The sequence below is a fragment of the Macaca mulatta genome, chromosome 13, assembly GCF_049350105.2.
Source record: "Macaca mulatta isolate MMU2019108-1 chromosome 13, T2T-MMU8v2.0, whole genome shotgun sequence".
NCBI classification, from domain to species: domain Eukaryota; kingdom Metazoa; phylum Chordata; class Mammalia; order Primates; family Cercopithecidae; genus Macaca; species Macaca mulatta.
Genome location: NC_133418.1, coordinates 118872911 through 118894942, shown reverse-complemented (window position 1 = coordinate 118894942; position 22032 = coordinate 118872911). Strand labels below are relative to the sequence as shown.

Genomic DNA, 22032 nt, shown 5'->3' with positions numbered 1-22032 from the left:
ATCTCCAGTACTGGCAAGCTAGTAAGTTAGTAAGATAGTTGTGGTAGAATTAGGACCATTGAATAGAGTATTAACAGTTAACATTTATTGTGCAAAATCATGGATGAAGCAATGTTCCAGCTGGTTTTGCATACATTAACTCATTTAATTCTTAACAGCAACTGCATCAGCTCATGTAACAGTAAATGTTCTCCCGTCTTGTAATCGGGGATACTGAGGTGTCCACTGTTTAGACAATTTGTCTGGGTCACAGAGCTAAGAAGGGGCAATGAGGATTAGAAGCCTGTGAGTCTTCAGTGATTCTAATGGCTGTATTACACTTCCTCTAAAAACCACAGGTATATGTGTTTTGGCTTAAAAAAATGTATTAGAATGGTGATGCTGGGAAGAACTTTGGCAATCAACCAAACTAACTGCTTGAAAGCCAGGGAGATACTGACGTCCAGGCACCAAGTAACTTGCACACATCTTTAAAGTTAATTTAGTGTTATTTCTGGAACTGGAACCCAGGTCTCCAGGTCTCCTTAGTCTCAGTTCTATGCTCTTATGTGTCTCTTGCATTCTTCCAACAACATAATTAATATTCCAATGTGCATTATTAATTTCCTACATGGTTACTTTTTTTTTGTATCCATGACTCCCCAGTCAACTATATCCTTTCCATATGGAGTCTTAAAGTCATATAAATTAAATGAGAACAATGTGTTATACAGGAATAAGGGAATAGTTGCTGGATTTTTTTAAAAAATAAAATGACTTCAATCGGTAGGTATTTATGGAAAAACACTAGAATCTTTATAAATATCTTTATGCTTAAATATATTTTAATTGGCTGCACTAATAAAAGAGAAGGACTTCAACAGAAGCCTTGGGATTAATAATTACTTTGCTAAAAATGATGAATTCTTGGCTGGTATGTTTGCAGGGATCGGGCTGTGAGTCCCTGAATGGCTGGAACCCTGGCAGAGAGGAGCCCGGAGTGTCGAAAGAGGGGCATCACAGAACAGATGCATCCTACAGAGACTGGAGGACTCCGAGCTTGGGGAAGAGACAGTTAAAGCTTCCCCGTGAGAGCGAGTTATATCATGCAGCGCCAGTGCCAGGTCAGCAGTCTGGCTGGAGCTGGACCGGCTGGTGGCGCCAGGCAGTGCCAAGCACCCCTGGCAGCCCTGCAGAGGGTTCTCAAATCCAGATTTCATTCTGCAGTCCCGGCAGTGCTTTGACGACTGCCTCACTAAAGGAAGCTAAAAGCTGTGCCGATGCCTCCCAGACGAGCCTCGTTGGAAGCACAGAACCTTCACGACTCGGAGCCGCTGACACGGTGACAAAGGGAGCCCTGCTCAGGTGAGACGAGGCTCGGGGGTTCGGATGCTGGTCGTCTGGTGCAGGTCTCTGCCGTGTGCATGAGAACAAGTCCGGCTGCCAGGCTGGACACTGCTATCAGACAGATTGATTTGCTGAGAGTCTTTCGGCATTTCCCTAATTCCTTTTTGAAAAGCAAGAGCTAGGCTGATCATGCACCTGGGTCTTAAAGCCCCCTCTAAAATCGGGGAGATGGCTTTAGAGAGGATCCAGCTCAGGAGAAATCTAGCTCTGACTCTCGGATGTGTCCGCAACTGCCCTGAGTCTGCTCGGCAGGTCCCCAGAGGTGATTCCTCTCCGTAGTCTGTGAACTCATCACAGAATGCTGGCAGTGGACTATTCCAGGGGGTCTGGAGTGCTGAGTTCAAGTTCAGAACCTGTCCTAGCAGCACCAGGAAGCCCTGTGGTGTTGGGCAAATCACATAACCTCTTGGTGTTTCTGTTCTCCATTGAAAAAGATGGTTATGAATTTGCCATGACAGGTTGAAGCTCTTTAGGGGTAAAATTGTGCCCTATTTACCTTCGTTTGCTGAGTCCTTGGCACAAGGCCTGGTGTTTGACACACCTAAAAATTACCCACGGACTCGGTGCTTTGAGACAGAAAAGGTGACGATAAGATGCAGATGTAAACTTGGAAAGGCCGTGGGATCTAGGTTACAGTCTCAGTGAAGTCAGCTACCCATTCAGAGCCCTGTAAAATGAATACAGCCAGGTTTTGTGTTGTGTGGTGACTCAGTGCAGATGTGAGTCAATCTTAGGCTCACGGCGGGCACTTCAGCAGGTGCCAGCCCTGGTGGCCTTAGCTTTGTGGATGTCAGACCCCAGCGACAGGTCTAAGGGTTGGAGAGGAGACCAGGAGCGATCTCAGGCTCTGGGATGAGGGCGTATTTGGAACAGTATGGCTGAAGCCCTGTCATGATGACCAAATGGCTCTGATGACTCTGAGCCATTCCCCAGTTGGAGTCAACCTCCAGGATGACTGATCCACTGGGCAGGTTCTGGTGTTAAGAGACAACACGGTGCTCGCAGTCATGCAGATGTTCTTGTTTCAATACCAAACAGTTACATCCAGAAGACAAATAGGACCGTGTTAGCTTCCTGATTAAATCTCCCTTGCCTCCCTCACTTCCTTGGGGGCCCTGTCGAGCTTCCTCCTTTGCCTGACTGCATTGATATTGGAGTACGTGATCTCCACTCTCTTGCTGCTATATTCCCTTCTGGCCTTATTTTGTGAGATGCCCTGCTTCATTGCTTCCCGGACAACTATTGCTTGTATTTTCCTGCTTGCTTCCCAATATTTCTCATCTTCATGCCTCTGCTTAAGCTAGGCACCCCCTCCAGTGACCTGAATGACTTGTATTCATTGTTTAAGGCTACGCTGAGCTCCTGCTTCCTTCAAAACAGCTCCCTAGGCTCTTTTAGGTGTTTCTCTCTTGTCCTAAAAACACCCAGCGTTGTATCTATCACGTAAGATTGTACTGCCGTTATCTACACCCTGCCCCACTCACCTGTGCTCCTTGAAGGCAGGGACTGTGGTTTCACATCCTGATATATTCAGAGTCTAGTGCAGTGCCTGGCTCACAGGAGGGAGAACCTTGTCCAACTGTGGGGAGGAAGAAAGAATATCCAATTCCTGGGAAGATAACAGGGGGCTTCCAAGAGTTTCATGGTCCTTAAGAAGATTGTGGCTCTAGATGACAACAACAACCAGGAAACCGAAGCAGAAGCCCAGAGCCCAGACACCAGCGTTGGGGATCTCAGGGAGGCTGCAGCTCAAAGGATGGGGGACACGGGTGCTCTGGGCTCACTGCAGGGAGAGAGATGCCCATAGGTGAAGGCGCCCGGCTCCTGCAAGGCACCAGCCTTGGTGTGAGCTATGCTGGATGGGGTGGAGGCTGAACCCTGGTCTCACAATGGAAGTGAGATTGAATGGTGGGGTAGACAGTGAGGTCAAGCACTCAGTGAGGATCAGTTGCATTGTTGGGTTATTTATTCCAGCACTGATTTGCTCCCAGATGACGGTATGTTGTTTTAGGACTTGGATAATTTACACAAAGAGGTTTTTAAGGAGCTGACTTTGTCCCAGAATGGAAGCCTGAGGCCCTCTGGTGTAGGCAGTGAGGAGATCTTCCTGGTGGAGCCTGGGTGCATGCAGGCCGTGTTTCTAACTAGCCATGCGGCAGGACAAGGAGAACCACAGCCTCCATGGTTCTTCCTGTTGGACGTGACCATCCTTTGAGCAGAGATTGCTACAAAGGCAAAGCTGGAACAGCATGGATGCCTAACTGTGCCCATGAGCAGAGTCTTTGGGTTGTGTCCGACACATCTCACACTAGTTTAGGCAAGAGAGGAAATGTATCGGGTCAGGTGACCAGAAAGATCAAACACAACTTTGACCCAGCTGGACCCATGGGCTGAATAAAGTCAACAAATATAAGTATTGTTTTTTGTTCATATTTTCTCTACTCCTCAAGTTTGCTTTTTTTTCTGAGTTCTCTTTCATACAAGCAAACACTCTCCATGGATTGTCAGAGAGAACTCTGACAGTTCTCATTAGTAACTCCAGTGATAAAAGAGGACCCCTTTCCCTAGAGTTCACGCTAAATCCTCGGGTCCTTTGTTTGGCCTTGTTTGGCTCCCAGACACATCCCAAATACAGCCCTGGGGTCCGGGGATGCAGTGTTCTGAGAGGCCCAGCCTGGGTCAGTCCCTTCCCTGGCCCTGCCCCATCCCCATATGAGAAGTGCATGCAGTAAAGCTACAATCCAAACTAGCAGGACAACAGGGGAACTTATACATTATCTGGTTGACTTCCTCATTTTAGGTTTATTAATTTGGGAAAGGAGCAGTGCTGTGAACATTTTATATACTTACTGGTTACAATTTAGAGAATTAAAAGAAGGGAAAATAAATAAAAACCACGCATAATTCTCTAACATTTAAATGTACTTCTGATCATTTGATTTTTCCCAAATACTTTTAAAGTTATCTACATCATTTGAAATATATTAATATTTTGGAGCTCTGAATTTACTTTAACCATTTTTCCTTGTCATTCATTTTTTAAAATTATTTAATGACCTTCCTTAGCACGAATGTACACATTTATCAAAATTCATTCAGTCATTCCCCTAGTATCAATACCTTCTTTTTAGGGCTGAAGAAATTGAGGTCTAGAGAAGGTAATTGATCTTCCAAGATTGGCGGCAGAGCTAAGACAATCTTGTTTATACCTTATTTAGCAAAGTTAAATTACCTACCTAAGGTCTTTCTCTCTCTATATATAGATAGATATCTGGAAGACATGAAAAAGTGATTACATTTTTTTTTTTCCTTTTGGTGGCTTTAAGAATGACAGATAGGCCAGGCATGATGGTTCATGCCTGTAATCTCAGCACTTTGGGAGGCCAAGGATGGCAGATCATCTGTGGTCAGGAGTTCAAGATCAGCCTGGCCAACATGGTGAAACCCCATCTCTACTAAAAATACAAAAATTAGCCGAGCGTGATGGCAGGCACCTGTAATCCCAGCTACTTGGGAGGCTGAGGCAGAGAATCACTTGAACCTGGGAGGCAGAGGTTGCGGTGAGCCGAGATTGCGCCATTGCACCCTAGCCTGGGTGACAAGAGCAAGACTCCATCTCAAAACAATAAATAAATAAGAATCGTCAGATAAAAAAGAGAGACATATTTGAGCTAAGTAAAATGCTCCTCCCAAAATGAGGCCATCTGAAGCCCTGACGAGAAGTTATCCTCAGAGGAGAGGCCAGTGGAGCAGGTAGAAGCTGGGTTAGTTACCGCAGGGTGGGGGGAGGGCATCAGCAGTGAGCTTTCCTACATTTGCAAAGATGGAGAATATACTGACAATGCATGCTCTTCATGAAGGGCCACATGTAGGTGCTGCCTCTGCCTGTACATTTTCATCCATTTCACAGATATTGTTTGCTCCCCTACTCTGGGCCAGGCACCATTCTAGGCACTGAGGATAAGCAGAGAGAAAATAGGAGCTGTGCTCCCAGGGAGCACAGCTAGGCATGAAAGGTGGCCCCCGAAAATTAGACAAAGAAATAAATGAAAATGAAGAAGACAAGATGCAGATGGGTGTTAACTCAAATGGTGAGCAATGATGAGGACTGGAGAGTGCTGGATTGGGACTAAATTATCAAAGTGGCTACTTAGGAAGTGAGGATTTGGTTGAATTGTGAAGGAGAATACGGGCCGGAAGAGAGAGCGTCTCAAGCCAAGGTGAGCTGGTGCAAAGGTCCTGGGGTAGGCGGTGCAGGGCTTGTTTGAGGAACAGAAGGAAGGCCAGCCTGTGTGGCCCATGGCTGAGGCTAAGAGGAAGGTGTGGAGCCAGTCTAGGCTGAGGTCAGGGAGAGGCAGGGCCAGGCAAGGGCTTTGTATTTCTTTCAAAGTGTTCTGGGAAGCTCTGGGGAGTTTTGCGGCTGGATGGTGCCGTGCTCTCATTTCTATGTGGGAAGATCGCACTGGCTTCTCTGAAAGCTCAGATTTTATGGAGCCAGGAATGGCAGCAGTGAGACTGGTGAGGAGGTTATTGTGAAGGTTCAGGCAGAACACCCTGGTGCCTCGTACTGGCTTGGAAAAATCAGCTGGGAGGGGCTGCGTGGAGATCAGGCCACAGGTCACAGCAGAACTGAATGGCGCTGGTGACGGGATGGTGAGTGGTGGCCTGTTTAGGGAAAAGGGAAAATTAAAGAGAAGCCTTACCATTTTTAAAACACGTGAGAATTTAACACCCAATCTGTTTTTCCTTCATTTTCTACTTTGTTCAGGAGAAAAAGTAGACAAGAGGGAGAAATTGAAATTCAAATAACCCAACACTCAGGCAGATTGCCCGGCAGCATGCGTACCTCTCACCAGCACAGTGAGGGAGGGGCCCGCGTCACTCCACAGATGGGGCAGAGTCCCGCAGCTCCTAACGGGTGGAACTAGGATTGGAAACCACTCCTCCTGGCTCATCTTTTCCTGCTAAGAGTGCTGCACCAGCTCTGGAGGAAGCCTCAGGAGCGGTTACACGGGTCTCAGCTGCCTGTGTATTTGAGTGGCCATGGAGGATGGAATTTATGCGCTGGCATAATCAGAGCCACTGCCCCTCATCCGCAGAGGAGACTCACCATCCTGTAATTGCAGAGCTCCCGTGCCTCGCTTTCCAATTGGTCATAAGCTGGAGGCTGGTGCTCTCTCTCCTCACCCTTCAGACCCAAGTTCCCCAACTCCTCTCACCGCCCCCAGCCACCCCTTTAATGACCCATAAACAAGCAGCTACATGCACCAGGCTCTGAGGGGCTCCAGCGAGGGGAGGAGGTGACTCTTCTGAAGAAGGGCTGCACCCGAGTTACTGAGTCAGCGAAAAGGCACCTTTCTCCAGGCCTAGAGCAAAACACAATCAGCTTTCGCAGGAGTGGTTTCCCGGCCATGAGCTTGGGGGACAGGGCTGGCTGCAAGGGGGGCTGCCAAGGGCCCAGGTTCTGAGCTGGAAACAAGAGCACTCTGATGGACTCGGAAATACGGCGCTGAGGTGGGTGGGCTTCGGTCAGAACCACCGCCCCCACGTTCCTGCCCCAGGCTTCTCTCTCAGGCTTTCCTTCCAGGCCCTGCCATTCTGCATTCCTTAGGAAGGGGCTGTAGTTCCACTTTAGGCTGCCAGAAGCCTCCTCTTCCCCTCTTCCCCGAGCTTTACAGCGTTCATTATTTACCTTCCATTTTGCACAGTTACATCGCTGGAGTTTGAGAACACTTCCTATGTGTAGAGCAAGCATTCGCACATGCCACAACATACAGTGAGCTGTTTTGTGCCATGTGTTGTGCTCCTGTATGCAAATTAAAGATGAAGTTAACATTCTCTGTTGCTGGCTTTTCCCGGTGTGTGGGTATCCATTATAGACTTCAATTCTTTGTAAATATTTCAAAGGAAGAAATTCAGAGAGATGATGTGAAGGTTGTGAAATTCCCCATCATAAAATCAGAAGCTGATTAAAGCTGGAACATGCAAAGCCAATATTGATTTCAGCAGCAAAACCAAAATCAGGACAAGCAGACACAATATTTTCATAATTAAAAAAGAAGATGATCTCATGTGAAGAGATATTATCACCGTAACATGTGATATGATGTAACCTGAGGATGCTTTTGGATACACTGCAATAATTCAGCTAACGCTAACATAAAAATGAAAGAAATTTTTCCACATCTGTATTATTAGCAAATGAATTAGGCAATTAATAATTTGTTTGCTCTAAAATGTCATTTTCATAAACACAATGTAAGCATTGTATTTTTATCATGATATCTTTCATTTTAAAGTTATTTTTAATTAGTGTTTATTGTATGTTAATGCGCTCTCTTTCTGTTCCTTTTTTATTGTCAGAAGTCCATACCAGGTAGAGATAATTTTTGCTGGCTACTATAATATACAATCTTGTTAGAATATATTGGCCCATGATAACAAATTGTGCATTTATCAATTTGTTAGTATGTGTTTTACCAAAAAAAACCTCCTTTAATGTAACCCTATTACAGAAAAAAAAATCAGTGTTTATTATTTTGGTCCGTTTTTATTTTTGTTTTTTAAAAAGTGCTTTCACAAATACAGAATAATTAATCTACGCATGCTCTAAAATAAGGACTCTAGTAAAGATAGCTGCAGAAACATAGATCGAAAAATCACTTATGTTGCCTGAGGGAGATGGTTAGGAAACAGTACTGAGATAAGATATAATTTAAAATGGGTTTTGAAGAATGCATAGGAGTTTGTCAAGCTGTAAAGGAAGAGAAGGACATCTCATAGTGTACAGCCTAGACAAGCAAAAATCTAGATAGAGAAGTACATAGTATATAGTGTCAGAACAGTAGGAGCCAGAAATAAAAAATACGAAATCTGTGTAGTGCAACAAAAGCTATAACCCCAGAAGAAAGGCTGCATGTTAAGGAGGCCAGGAGAGGTGGCTTGCTCATGCCTGTAATGTAATCCTAGCACTTTGGGAGGCCAAGGCAGGAGGATCACGTGAGGTCAGGAGTTCGAGACCAGCCTGACCAACATGGTGAAACCGTGTCTCTGCTAAAAATACAAAAATTAGCCAGGCATGGCAGCAGGCACCTGTAATCTCAGCTACTCGGGAGTCTGAGGCAGGAGAATCGCTTGAACCCAGGAAGCAGAGGATGCAGTGAATCGAGATTGCGCCATTGCACTCCAGCCTGGGTGACAGAGTGTGACTGAGTCTCAAAATAAATAAGTAAACAAATACAAAAGGAGACAGTGAAATTGAGCTAGGCCATGAGAATGGGATTTGAGCCCCCCAGCTTTCTCCGTTCTATTCTCACCTCTGTCTTCTCCAAAGCAGCCCAGCTTTGGTGCTCCATGTTGGTGGCTGCAGGAGGCTTCAGATCTAATTTAACTGGTCTTTTCAGGGCCACCTATCAGCTTGCACCTCCTCCAGGAAACCGTCCTGGCTCTCCAGCTCCCGTAGGCATGTTCTTCTCTAACATCTTGCAGTCCCTTCTCATGAATATTTAGAATCAGTGGCTCCCGTCCTTCTTCTTCCCATTTTCTACTTCTCAGGTCTCTCACTTGGCCTGAAGCGCCTTCCAGACCCAAGAACTTCCCACTTCCTCCACGTCTGGCTCACAAATTGAATAGAGATGCTTGTGGGGTACACACAGCCGACTGCTAAGCAGCAGGGGTAAACCCCCAGGGCTGAGCAGGCCCAATCTTAGTACACTTGGAACCAGACACTACTGCCAGGAGGATTGTGCTGACCCATTGTCCTGCTACTGAAGCGTTTGGTCCATGAACCAGCAGCATCAGCGTGCCCTGCAGGCTTGTTGGAAACGCAGATTCTCAGGCGCCACCTCCAGACCCCTGTGACTTGTATGCACCAGGAAGTCAGAGAAGCTCTGGTGTTGCCCCCACACGCTACTCTCCTGGGTTAAGCAGAGCCAGGTCTAGGTAAAGAGAGGAACTTCCAGCAGGGCCTGGCTACTTTCCTGGCAGGGAGCCTGGCGCAGCAATGGCAGTGGCACTTAATCCTGCCTGCACACAGGCATCGTCCAGTGTGAACTGATGCCGGGCCCTCTTCTCAAAGATCTGATTAAATTGGTCTGGGATGTGCCCGGGAATGGGTCCTGTTTTGTTCCAGATTATCCTAATCTGTGCCCAGAGTGGACCCAGTGGTCATCATAGGATAGAACATTCTCCTCCCCAAGAGAACAAGGGATGAGGAGGCCAAGCTGTCCCATTGGCATGGCCCTCAGCTGCCAGGGCCAGGTTTCTTTAATCAGCCTGGCACAGGGTAGCTGGGCACTGAACATGCAGACTTGGCATGAACCCAGGCCAGAGAGCAGCTTCCAGGGAGAGCCAATGTTATAACTATATCAGTGGAGAGGCTCTGTCCAAGAAGAGCCCTCTGGGATGGCAGAAATGATTCCTTCATTCACTGGTAGAGAAACTGGGCTCCAGCCCTGGCACTGACGGGAAGTCACTCCTAAGGGGCCCTCTAGCAGCCCAGCTTTGAAGCTCCCGGTTGGTGGCTGCAGGCTTCAGGGTGCAGCAAAATTCTATCTTTGCTGCTAAGATAGAATCAGAGTCCTCCGCATGGCATATGAAGCCCCATGGCCTGGTCCTCACTTGCCTTTCAAGCCTCATTTTTGCCATTCCCTGCCTCAAAATTCACATTGTAATAAGGAGCTGCATACAGTTCTGCACACACATGACAGCTGTCTCCTCTGACTGTTTTTGGATGCCTGTCTCCTTCCTCAGGGGCTCGTCCACATTCGTGCTCCTCACATGTGAAGCATCATCACTTTTCCTACGATGACTTCTTGGTCCTGGCCCAGTCTGGGCTCAGCATTCTTCTCTGTGATAGGCGGTTCCCACCCGCCACAGACAAGGCTGTCAAAAGCCTCCCTAAGTCATCTATTGCCACCTCCATCCTCCACAGAGCCTGTGTCCCATGTCCATCTTCAGAATCACAGTAAACTGAGCAGTGTCTAAAATCTGGCATTGCATAGTGAAGGTGTCTAACATTTGGGCAAGAAAACGTGAACTGCCCTGGGAAACCCACACAGGACTTTTCCTGACATTCAGCTGGACCTGCCCAACTGAAGCCTTTCTCTGGGTTCCTGCCCCAACACGAAAAGCTCCAATGGCATGGGAAAGCAAACCCTAGAGCCAGGGTCAGCCAACTGCAGCCCCCAGGCGGAGGCCCAACACTGCCTATATTGTAGCTAAAGCTTCGTTGGAGCACACCCACACCCACTTGTGGCCCTTGGCAGGGGAAGTTTGCCAACCCCTGCTATAGAGAACCCTGCAACTGACCCTTGGCACCTGGGGTACTGCTTCTTGTCCTAAGCCTAGTCTTATTTTCTTATTGCATGTGAACATAGATAACAAATTATGTCTAAAAAGATTGAGTTTTAGGGTTCCTGAAAAGGTGTAGAACTTGGGGTCAGATGCCCTGGTTTTAACTTCCGGTTCTGTAGTCCACAAGGTCTAGGGTCTTGAGAAAGTAAGAAAATGCCTCCAGTTCTTGGTCTCCTTATCTGTCCAGGGATCAATCTCCACCCTCCAAATGGATCTAAGGTCTTGGTGAGTAAGGGAAAGCCTTTCATGCCATTGAAAATGCTGCCCAATGACCCTCCAGAGGAGCAGGTGTCTTGCAAATCCATCTTGTTAGGAGGGGTCTGTTTGTGAGTGACACTAGATCTCTGTCCAAATTTGCCTTAAACTGCAGCCAACTACTTCTGGTGCCAAATTCTACCCTGTCTCCTTCTTACTTTTTTGCTTTTGCTTCTAGTCTCTTCTACCAGGAATGACCCTAACCTCCCATCTCTCCTTCAGACCAGACCTGGATGATGCTGAGCAGGAGCACCTGCCTCAGGCACCTTTTATCTCAGTCCAGTCTCATCCCACCCTTTTCTGACCATCCCACACCAGGGGCACACACACCCACCTCTCCATCCAGGGTACTGGCCAAGCTGAGCCTTTCCTGGTGATACCTCGTTCTCCCCAGCAGTGAGCACAGAGGCTCAGCACGTGTTTGCTGAATGGACTTCACCCATTCCCTATTTTCTTTCTCTCTCTCTCTCCTTCTCCATTTCCCACTTGTTACCGGTAGCTGACAATTACACAACAGCAGAAAGAGGTGAAGCAGGCAGCGTGGGACCAGAGAATAGACAGGAAGAAATGTGCTAGCTCAGTGTTGCACCCATAAGCTCAGATTTTGAATAAAACGTTCTCTATCTAATAGGACTTATCATCTGTAGGATTAGCTGGAAGGTAGTAGAGAGAGAGAGTTTGTCATTTGTGGATTGTGAGCACAGAAGTGTGTGTGCTTCCTTATTTGTAAAGTGGTAGCCACTATATCCCGATTCATTTTGTACTCACATTTTGTCCCTGGATGGCAAGGTAGGATTGATTAGAAATAATGGCTGGGAGCAAGCAGGGAAGAGAGGGCTAACACAAGCTCAGCTTGCAAATCTGAGTCTGGCTCACTGTTGAGATGATGCGGGGTGCAGGCACAGTGACCACAGAGCCTGTACCTCTATATCCTGGTCCAGGGCTGCAAGAAACTGAATCTTGGCTTCCATGCCATGCCAGGTCTCACACAGTTTTCATGGTTTTATTGACAAAAGTGATTCAATGACTAAAATTAAACAGAGTCAGGCATTTGAGACCATCAGGAAGCAATGAATCAATGTGGGAATGCGAGTTGCCCAGAAGGCTGAGCATTCACCTTTTAGGCTTCTTAACTTTTTCATACTTAGGTCATTTTGTACACAGAGCCTTTAAATTTATTACATAATTTTCTTTCTCCTTAAGAAGAGCAAACAATGCATATTGTGACGTAGCGCAGTGATACTTCCGGAATTCCACAGTGAAGTTTCTCTGCTCTTTCAAATAGCCCCAGGTTACCATATCTTTAGCATTTCTATGTTCGTTTTGGTAGTTTTCAATGTTTTATCTTTTTTATTTCTCTGTCAGTTGTCATCTCTTACTTCTTCTGCTCTTGGTGCATTTCCCTATAATAGCAGTGCTTCTCAGGGAATATTTTTTTCTAATCTAGAGAGAACTAGAAATATGAATGAGGAAGCTGGTTAAATATACATATGTAAATTAAGAGCAACCTGAATTTGAGTGAAGATTTGGAGAGTTCTAAAGAAAGTCAAGGGCCGGGCGCGGTGGCTCAAGCCTGTAATCCCAGCACTTTGGGAGGCCGAGACGGGCGGATCATGAGGTCAGGAGATCGAGACCATCCTGGCTAACCCGGTGAAACTCCGTCTCTACTAAAAAATACAAAAAACTAGCTGGGCGAGGTGGCGGGCGCCTGTAGTCCCAGCTACTCAGGAGGCTGAGGCAGGAGAATGGCGTGAACCCGGGAGGCGGAGCTTGCAGTGAGCTGAGATCCGGCTGCTGCACTCCAGCCTGGGCGACAGAGCGAGACTCCGTCTCAAAAAAAAAAAAAAAAAAAAAAAAAAAAAAAAAAAAAAGAAAGTCAAGGACATGGCATTTATAACAAGGATTTTGTAGATTTCACTTCAACTGATACAGAGGTTTTATGCATGGATGTTCTTATTTGTATCTTGTTGTTTAGTTTCTTGTTTTGTAGCTTTTGTCCATTTTACTAATTAATGAGATTGCTAAAAGGCTAGGTTAGGACTATTTGAAGTATTTTGACTGCAACATGAATATTTCACTTTATATAATGATATAAAATGTTCAGGTTCAATTAAGTTGTTCAAATGCCTGATTAAGTGGCTAACAGGTATGAAACTCCTCTAAGTCTAAGACATGATTCTATTCTCTGAAGGTGACTCAGGAAGGGTAAGGGAGTTCGTATCCCACATGCTAGACAAGAGCTTGAGTGCCATGACTTATGGACGCTCTAAGCTTTCTTGGAGAAATGTTCTGGATAGTTGAACAAGCTCGCCAAGAAAAGACAACTTTCTCTTTTTCTCTTTTCATTAAAAAGATGACTGCAGGCCTTCGCCATCTCAATTTTGGTTACTCACCTATTCATAATATGTTTTAAATATAAAATGTGCGTGCTTTTGACCATTATTGCAAACAGGGTGTCATGAGCAACATCTTCTGCTCCCTATGGCTGGTGCCTTTGTGTGTGTGTGTGTTTGTGTGTGTGTGTGTACATAAAATATGTCAAAAAGGTGCTTTGATGGCCTTGGGTCACAGGTTAGTATTTGCCAGATGAATGACAGTGACACCCTCAGTTTGTGAATTCCATGCCTGTATATATTTGTATAATGAACTAAGTGAGGGCTCCTCTCACCTCAGATCTGAGCAAAGAAAAATGGTCCTAGGAAACTCAGCCCCTTTGACACAGACGTGGCAAACCCAAGGAGTCACACAGGCCAGGCAGCTGACACAAGGAGTGGAGTAGCAGGTGCAGTGCAGCAGGGAGACGCGCCCCATCTGAGTTGGATGGCTTATTATTGCCAGGGGACACACACAGGCCTGGGGATGCCACATAGTCTAGAGTCCCACAGGAAGCTAGAGATCTCAGACAAGGAATCTCTCGACTTTTAAAACCCTGTGCAGAGCAAAGAACTATGTCTGTGGAAGGAACGTGGCTTGAAGGCTACAAGTTTGTGACTTCTGCCTGGTATCATTAACAGAGGACAGATGTCCTCCACCGGGAGGTCCAGTCACCAATCCAGACATAGAACTATTTTCTGAGTTTGGCTTAGTGATGATTGTGTTTGTGTATATATATATAAAATCAATGTGAAGGTCAGCCTCTTTGGAAGGTATGCTGTTCCCGTTTTCCTCAGGCCTCACTGCTCTCTGTTATCTGACACTAGGCCCAATTCACACATTTATATTTTCTACCTGTTCTCTCTAAGCATTTGCATTTTTAACTGTGTATACAAAAAGCACTTTAATCTTTTCTCTGTTCACAGTTCTGGTTTCCAATCTAGTCAGGGAGCTAAAACAGTGGAACTGTTGACTAAGCAGAGCCCCAAGTGCTGTGAATAAAGCCCTATGGCCCGGCAGTGAGGGAGGGGCCAGCGTTTGCCCTCAGCTTTGATTGGGGTGTGGTGTGGCTTCTTTCTTCTTGAACTGTAGAGTCCTGGTCTGTAACATGCAGAGTTAATTGCGACATTAGAAACAACACACACAAAGCATAGATTACAGCACCCGACACCTCATAGGAACTCAATATGTGGAAACTCATTATCACTGTGGTTGTTATTTTCTGACGATTATTTTTATCAGTGTAACTTATGTCAATGGACAGGAGTGATAACTAAACAGCTTTGGAATCACCCAATGCAGAAATGCTTATATTCATAAACTTCCAGAGTTCCTACGCAGGGTGTTTCTTATCTCCAGATACAATAGACGTGGAATTCTAAAGCCCCAATTAAGTGGAAAAGGTCGCTTGAGAGGTAACAATAGGCCAGAACCAAGCAACAACAAAAAAGCTACTTAGTTTGGCAACCTTTGTTAAGAAGAATCCTTCAAAAAAGCCCCCCTCGGAATCCTATGAATGGGGCCTGAACCAGCCTCCATCCTCTGCCTGTCACACACAGGGTTAATTGAATACTTGGGTTGGGGGTAGGCCCCCTTTTGTGGCAGTCACTGGCCACAAAACAAAAACCAATTGCTAGGTTCAGAAGGGGCTTTCCAGCTTACACTCTGTGCTAAAATAAGCTCTCCAATTCTTCTTCCTGCTTGGCCCGGAGGAGGTGAGGAGAAAATTAAATCTTTCAAATACACAGAGTTTGCTGGAAAAGGTGAAAGTTTCATTGCAAATTCCTGATGGAATGCGGACTCTGGGTGGGAGCTTTGCTCCCTTTGTCTTCTGTGCCTTGGGTGCATTGCTGGCTCCTGCAGCAGCGCGGGCGGGGGATGGGAATCTGTCCAACTGAAACCCCAGCCCCCCACCTCCCTGTCCCTTAGTCCCCCAGTCTCCCCACCCACCCTTGTCCTCACCCCAAAATATTAGTCTGCACGCAGTAATGAAACCTTGGGGACCTGGAGATTTTGGATTCCAGGGGAGGAATGCAGCACCGAACACTGGACCCTGAGTCTGCACCCTTGCGTTGGGAGATTTCTTTAGTCACACATGGCTTCCCAGGTAAACACCCTGAACACAGTTCCAGGCAGGAATTGAATGAACACCTTACCCTTGCTTGTCATGAACTAGTTTGTTTAATTAGACGAGCATAAAATTATAACACTGAAAAATGTAAAACTGTAGCTAAAAACGGAGAGTTCACCTAGCTTCCGCAAGCCCTTCACAGAATATCTTTCCTAAATAGGATGTTTTCTTGGCCACTAAACATGTTTACTTTCTACAATAAACAAACGGGCACAGTGAAAGATAAGGGGTCTTGTGATCTAACAACTGTGCTGCAAGGATGTTATGTGTTCTTAGCCAAATTGTTTAATTTCTTTAGGCCTCAACTTCCTTCCTGTAAAATGTGTATGCCTATCTGAGGATTTAATCTGGGGATGAAATCTGAATTTTTTCTGGTTTAATTTTTCTAGATACTCAGGCCAAAATTCAGATTAAATTTAATTGCTCTAATTAATGTATTTGATTATTTATTCAACAAAATAATGGTAATAGGCACTTTGTGAACACGTAGGTACGCAAAGCACTGCTCTAATTCACCTGCATGTGGCATTGTTTTAATTCTCAGAGTGGTTTTGTACTTGGACACTTTTATTATTCTCAATAGACAGACAGTGACACACTGGGCAAGTGAGGTTAAGCAGTAGGCCCAAGACCACAGAGGTAGCAAGAGACGGAGCTCAGATTCAAAGTGAGTTCTGCTGACTCCCAAGCTTATGCATTGAGCAAGACCCTATCTGTCCTCAGTCTGAGCACGATACTTCATCTAGAGGAAATGTTCGTATGCTCACTCCGTTTTCATGTCCTTTACTCATTTCTCCTGGCTCAGTGTTTGGTTGGAGATCTACCTGGGAACGTTATAACCTCACGGAGGTTCGGGATGGATAGTCGGTGAACAAACAGGTATTTTATTTCCAAAGTAATCCTGCCCAGTTGCTGTCCACCTGAGAAAGAAGGGAGGGCCAACATGTCACGAAAATGTCTCAGACACGCACCCAGGATGGTCCCACAAGCTGTTCTCGGGAGAAGTCCCTTGTGTCCGGGACTCTCTCCTGGTCTTTGAAGTGGTAGAATGGCGTCTTTCGGTATTTTCTGTAGGTGGATGTGTGCACCCAGGCCTGAAATCTCCATGCTGTGGAGTTCCAGTCACCAAGGAACAACAAGTTTAGTTCTAGTCCCCAAGGTCACAGAGGAGTGAGAATGGTAGGTCAGCCTTTTCTAACCACCATCCAGACGCCTGGGTCTCCATCTTTCTTCCCAACATGGTGAGTGTTACCTTCAGGTGTGGACCAGCAAGAGGCAGGAGACCTAGGTTCCCATCCTGGTCTAGCTATTTCCCAGGGACATGACCCCGGTACCTATCCTCCTCCTGTGCCTGTCTCTCTGAGTGTGAGGTGGGAAGACAGAGAGGCAGGTAAACAGTAAGGGAGAATTCCTGGTATGACGTCGGACATTGGCGATTTAGGAGATGTGGAGAGACTAGAGTTTTCTTTTCCTTCCTGCTCAAGGCACATTCTGAAGAGACTTCCACAGCAGGCATGATGGGAGCCATTTAGAAAGAGAGATGGGTTACTGGGGTCAAGGGGAGGTTCGGATGCCAGGTTCTTGGTGGGATTCTGGGCTGTGATCACCGGTAGTATTAATAATGGTGGCGGTGGTTATAGTAATAATAGCAGTAATACTTATTATAATTCCTGGATGTCCTTTGCTTTACAAGGAGTTTCTAATTCTCACAAATCTTGTAAGGTAGGTAATTTATTTTTCCTAGTCACAGATGAGGGACCTGGCACCTGGGGAAGTAACTTAGGCAAGATTCAGAGCCACAAAGGGGAGCTGCTTGTTTTAGCCTAGACCCTGATGTAAGCCCAGTTTTGCCCTCGGGGGGTAGAGGGCTCTCTTCCAGCAAAGCCCAAGCCTCCCTTAGCCCTGGGACCTGGTGCTGAGCCCCAGCCAGTAGACAGAGACGCTCTGGTAAATCGCCCCATTTCTTCCATCTCCCAGGGCAGATTGGGGCAAGTGCTGTTGTTTTGCTTTTGTCTATTTCTATCTTCATTCTTCTCTCCACTCATCTTCCCTCAGACATAGTAGAGAAAGTAGTAGAAATATATTGTATGCTACTTGATCTTAACTGAAAGGTTTTCTACAGTCCTACTGTAACGTTTGTGTGTAGAGAGGGAGGGAGGGGAAGAGGGTGCATTCTGAATTGCGGCCCTTGCAATCTGCTCCTGTTTTCTCCGTGTTCACCAACTGGAGGCAATCCTATTGTATGAACAGCTCAGTTTCTCTCTCACTCTTCTGCATTTTGCACTGCCGTCAGAGAGATCTTTTTCTAAACATTCATGTGGATTACATAAATGTCGAATTGTCAGTATTAACTGCCCATGACCTACCTGTAGGGCAAGATCAAAGATGCTTAGGATGTCATGAGCAGCCCTCCACATTTGCTCCTCACCTGCCTGTCTAGCCCGTGTTCTCTGCCTTCCTGCTCTCCCCACACCACCCCACATGTCAACGTGACCTCACCTCTGTAGTGTCAATCTCACAGATACCATTTGCATATCTGTAGTGGACACTTAAGGTGACTCAAGGTATATCTGCTGAATCAATGCATAAAGTAACGGTAGCCAAACTGCACAACCCACAGTCCCACAACAGCAGCCTCTCAGCGGCCCCACCTGCAGTGCTTCCTTCACCCATCCCTATAGTACGCTTCAGCCCAGAGGACTCCCAGTTGTCCTTCAAGGTGCAACTTAAAGTTTTCTCTTCTTCTCTGAAGTTTTTTCTGTGTTATCTTCCCCCAAAGAGGGTTAGCAATTTACTCTCCTTGGGGCTCATTTTCTCAGAAGCAGAAGTAGTGGGAAGAAAGTCAACCAGGTGCCTTCTTGGGGACTCCTGTGAATTCTAGTGAGTCTCTCGTGTTGTTCTCTAGGATCCTCTAGAAGAAATACTCTGATTCCTCATTTTGTGGGCTATGCAAAGTCTTCTCCTAGAGGTTGTAGGACCATGGCATTGACCAAGGCACGGACCCTCCTTTCAGGTGTTTATCAGCAAGGGGGTATAATAGACATGTGCCATTGACGAAAACAGCCATTTGAAAAGTACTTTTGGAATTTAGAGAAAGGTACCCCTTCTTGTGCAGGCAAATCAGGGAAGATGCTAAGAAGGAACAGCATTTAGTCCTGACCTAAAGAATGAATATGTTTTAATAGACAGTTTATGGGGCAACTTGGGTGATGGGGAAGTCATCTGGAGCTAGAGAAGCCAGGTAAGAGAGATGGAGTTTGATCATAGGTGACAGTTGAGCAGGGAATGAAAAGAGGGAAATTTTATGTCAGGTAAATAAATACCCTTTGGAATCCATGTCTTTCAAATAGCCTAAGATCTTAAGAAATGACTGAGTATTGAACAGACCTTAATGATTTAAAAATGCTCAACACACACACATGTTAAACAGGAGTAAGATCCACCTAGATGCACATGAACATTAATCATTCCAAATATTTTGACTTGGCATTATGCTGATAATCTGTAATGAAGACAGTAGCCAATAGTTAAACAAAAGAGATACAAAATGGGAAATTAAAGGCCAAAGCAGACACAGGGCACTGACTGAGTCGATCAGTTGAGTTCACGTGGACATTATTTAACAACTATTCAGAATGCTTTCATTATTCACATTATTGTACATAGACTCTAACACAGAGTGGTGTACATATAGACTGGATCACCACCATCTGTGAGAGGCACTGAGTGTGTGGCACAGAACAAAAAAGCTGTGGACTCTGCTCAGGAAATCTGAAAACTCGTTATGCGTTTGCTGTGCATGTGTGCCCCTGTATGGGTCTGGCCTGGATTCCTCTAGAAGAATTATTGGCAGCCCCCTGCATAGACTCTCTGCAGGGTGAGCATGGGCAGTCATCACAGAGTCTCACCTGTGTCCTGGGGGCTACCACCAAACATGGGGGCAGAGGCCCGGGTGGATCAGAGCTTTGGAAAGGTCCTGGTCATCCCCAGACTCAGGTTTTCCAATTCAAGAAAACTTAGCTCAGAAGGTCGTGGTGAAATTTCACGAGACAGTACCTATAATGTCCAAGACGGGGCTGTGTGGGGCGGTACCCAGCAGGCTCTCCCTGAGTATCAGTCTCCTTTCTCCTTCTCTCTCCCCAGCTGATGGAGTAGAGATTTAGTAATGCTTTTTCATAGCAGTGAGGTCCAGTAACAATTCCAGATCCAATTTTTCTCCTGGTTTGGGAACCTGGCAATCATGGTGTAGTGGGTGCTGATGACTTTACCCTTGAAAGGATCCAGTTCTTCTTAAGAGCCCCCCCGTTGCTAAGCCACATGTACAATCCCAGGGTGTGAACACACCCCCATTCCATAGACAGCCATTGTCTCATTTTGTCTGCCAGGGTCAGGATTGCCAAGAGATTTCCCTGGTACAGCCTATGGGAGCCCAGACCACTCTGATTACCATGCTATTGTTTCTTTATTTTGCAAGAAAATCCTGCTTTCCAGGGGTGCAACTGAGAAGAAGGAACGGGCAGTGAGGGGCTGGTTAGATAATCCTAGCTGAAGAGCTGTACCCGGCTCAGGCTAGCTGGTATGTGTCATTTCAGACACACAGGGAGAGGAGCCACGTAAATCTGTGGGAGTCCTTTGGGGAAGTTGTACATACAGGAGGCCCTGGGTTCCAGCTTAAAGGGCAGAGTTTGCACAGCCAGCAATTTTTCATCCACAGTCAGTAGAACCACCAGCAAGTCTTTAGAAAACGGCGGGGAAGGCAAAACTACCTTTCTCCAGTGGGTGTGTAAGGAGACTCTACTCACGCCTCAGGCATGAATTCCAGAGAGCAGCCTGAGCCCAGCCTGATCACATCCTCCACAGGCTTCTCGGCTACCTGGTTCTAGGCTGATGTTCTAATACTGGTAATTTCATGCCATGATTGTTCTTTCACTGGACCCTCACTGGACCCCTTCTCCATTGAGCAATGAGACCCTGTAGGGAGGGACTGTGATTTATTCATCTTTTTGCCCTGCCTAAGACCACAGAATCCAGGGAGACTTCCTGACGAAGAAGCATACCCGTGTAGCAATTCCCCTCATTCACTCTACCACATCAGATACAAGGGGACCTTTTCTCACCAGACCCCTATGATTAAAACAACCACATCAAAAGCCCTGTGATATTGAACACTTATTCTTTAGTTGAAGTTAGCTTGAGACCCCATGCCTTTGCTCTGCCAGAACTTGCAGTTTCTTGCTAGTGTCTGGTTTTCCCTGCACACCCAGCACTCCCCTGCCACAGGATCTTTGCACTTGCTATTTCCTCCACAAGAAATGCTATTCCCATAGCTCCCTGCATTGTCCCTCTCCCACATCCTCTAGGATTCTGTTCAATGTCACTGTATCGTAAGTCCTCCTGACCACCTTGTTGAAAATTGTAACTCCTGTGTTCCTCCATACATACTCTATCCCACTTCCCTTTTAATTTGTATTCATAGCCCTTATTATTATCTAACTTGCAGTATGCTTGGCTCTTTATTTGTTTATAGTCTGTTTTCTGCTTTTAGACTGTAAGCTGCCTGAGCACAGGTATGCGTGTCTGTTTCATGCACTGCACAATCTCCAGTGCCTAGAACAATATGTAACACACCAGAAGCAGAAAGTAGATACCTGTTGAATGAATAAGTGAGTAAACCATGGATTGAAAGCTCAACTAGGGAGTTTATCTGTTGGTCATTGCCAACAGGTGATGTGTCTGTGATCATGGGGCTCTTAGCAGGTGAGACAGCTCCCACATCTCACTTAGATACAGCCCCAGGGACTGGGATAAACTGGCTTCTTGGAGATTGGCTCTCTTGCTGCAGGACTGGATTGGGAATTGAGAGGAAGTCTCAACATAGAAACAAAGGGTGGTGCTTTGGGTCCTGTTGGGGAGCGTATGATGCCAGGAGGAGGGTGTAGGTTTAAGGTCTGAGGGATATGGCCTCTGTTCCCTTCTTTCACATCTGGATATGTTTCATCTGGCCAGTCTTAACTTTTTGAAGTTTTGAATTTTCCGTCTAAATAATTAAAGTCACCAAATCCTAGTTTGCTGGGTTTCTGTAGCTACTCAATAAATGGTTGTGGAATGGCTTGTAAGAGATTAAAAATATTTGTACACCTGCTGGCACATAGTAGGCACATCAAAATGGCAGGTGCTATGATATGAATGGGGGCAATGTTCTTACCTCTGATAGCTACAATCTCAAGAAGTGCCCGGGGTGACCACCAATGGGGGAAGGAAGGCAGCGTTCAGTGTTCACTGGAAGGAAGGCAGTGTTCAATGAACAATCCAGTTCCACTATTCACAAGCCGTGTGCTACCCTTTTCATGATCTGAACCCTGAGTCTCACCAGGAAGAAGGAGACAATGATAATAACCTTAGTTAGGAGGTGTTTTGATGATCAAATGGAAACCCAGGCACAACATGTCTGCAGTAAACATTACATCTTCCTTTCTTATCTTCCCACTCATCTCAGTGCCTCCAACATTTCTACCCATGTTTTCTTATTATTT

General features: G+C 46.0%; 1 pseudogene across 1 annotated transcript in view; it reads left to right on the top strand.

The window, feature by feature from the left end:
* Window positions 1–1213: 1213 nt before the first annotated feature.
* Window positions 1214–22032, top strand: part of LOC106992821 (uncharacterized) — a 46291-nt pseudogene continuing 25472 nt past the window's right edge. The window contains exon 1 of the transcript XR_013402544.1: window positions 1214–1344. The product of XR_013402544.1 is annotated as an uncharacterized LOC106992821 (transcript). The remainder of the gene's footprint in view (window positions 1345–22032) is intronic.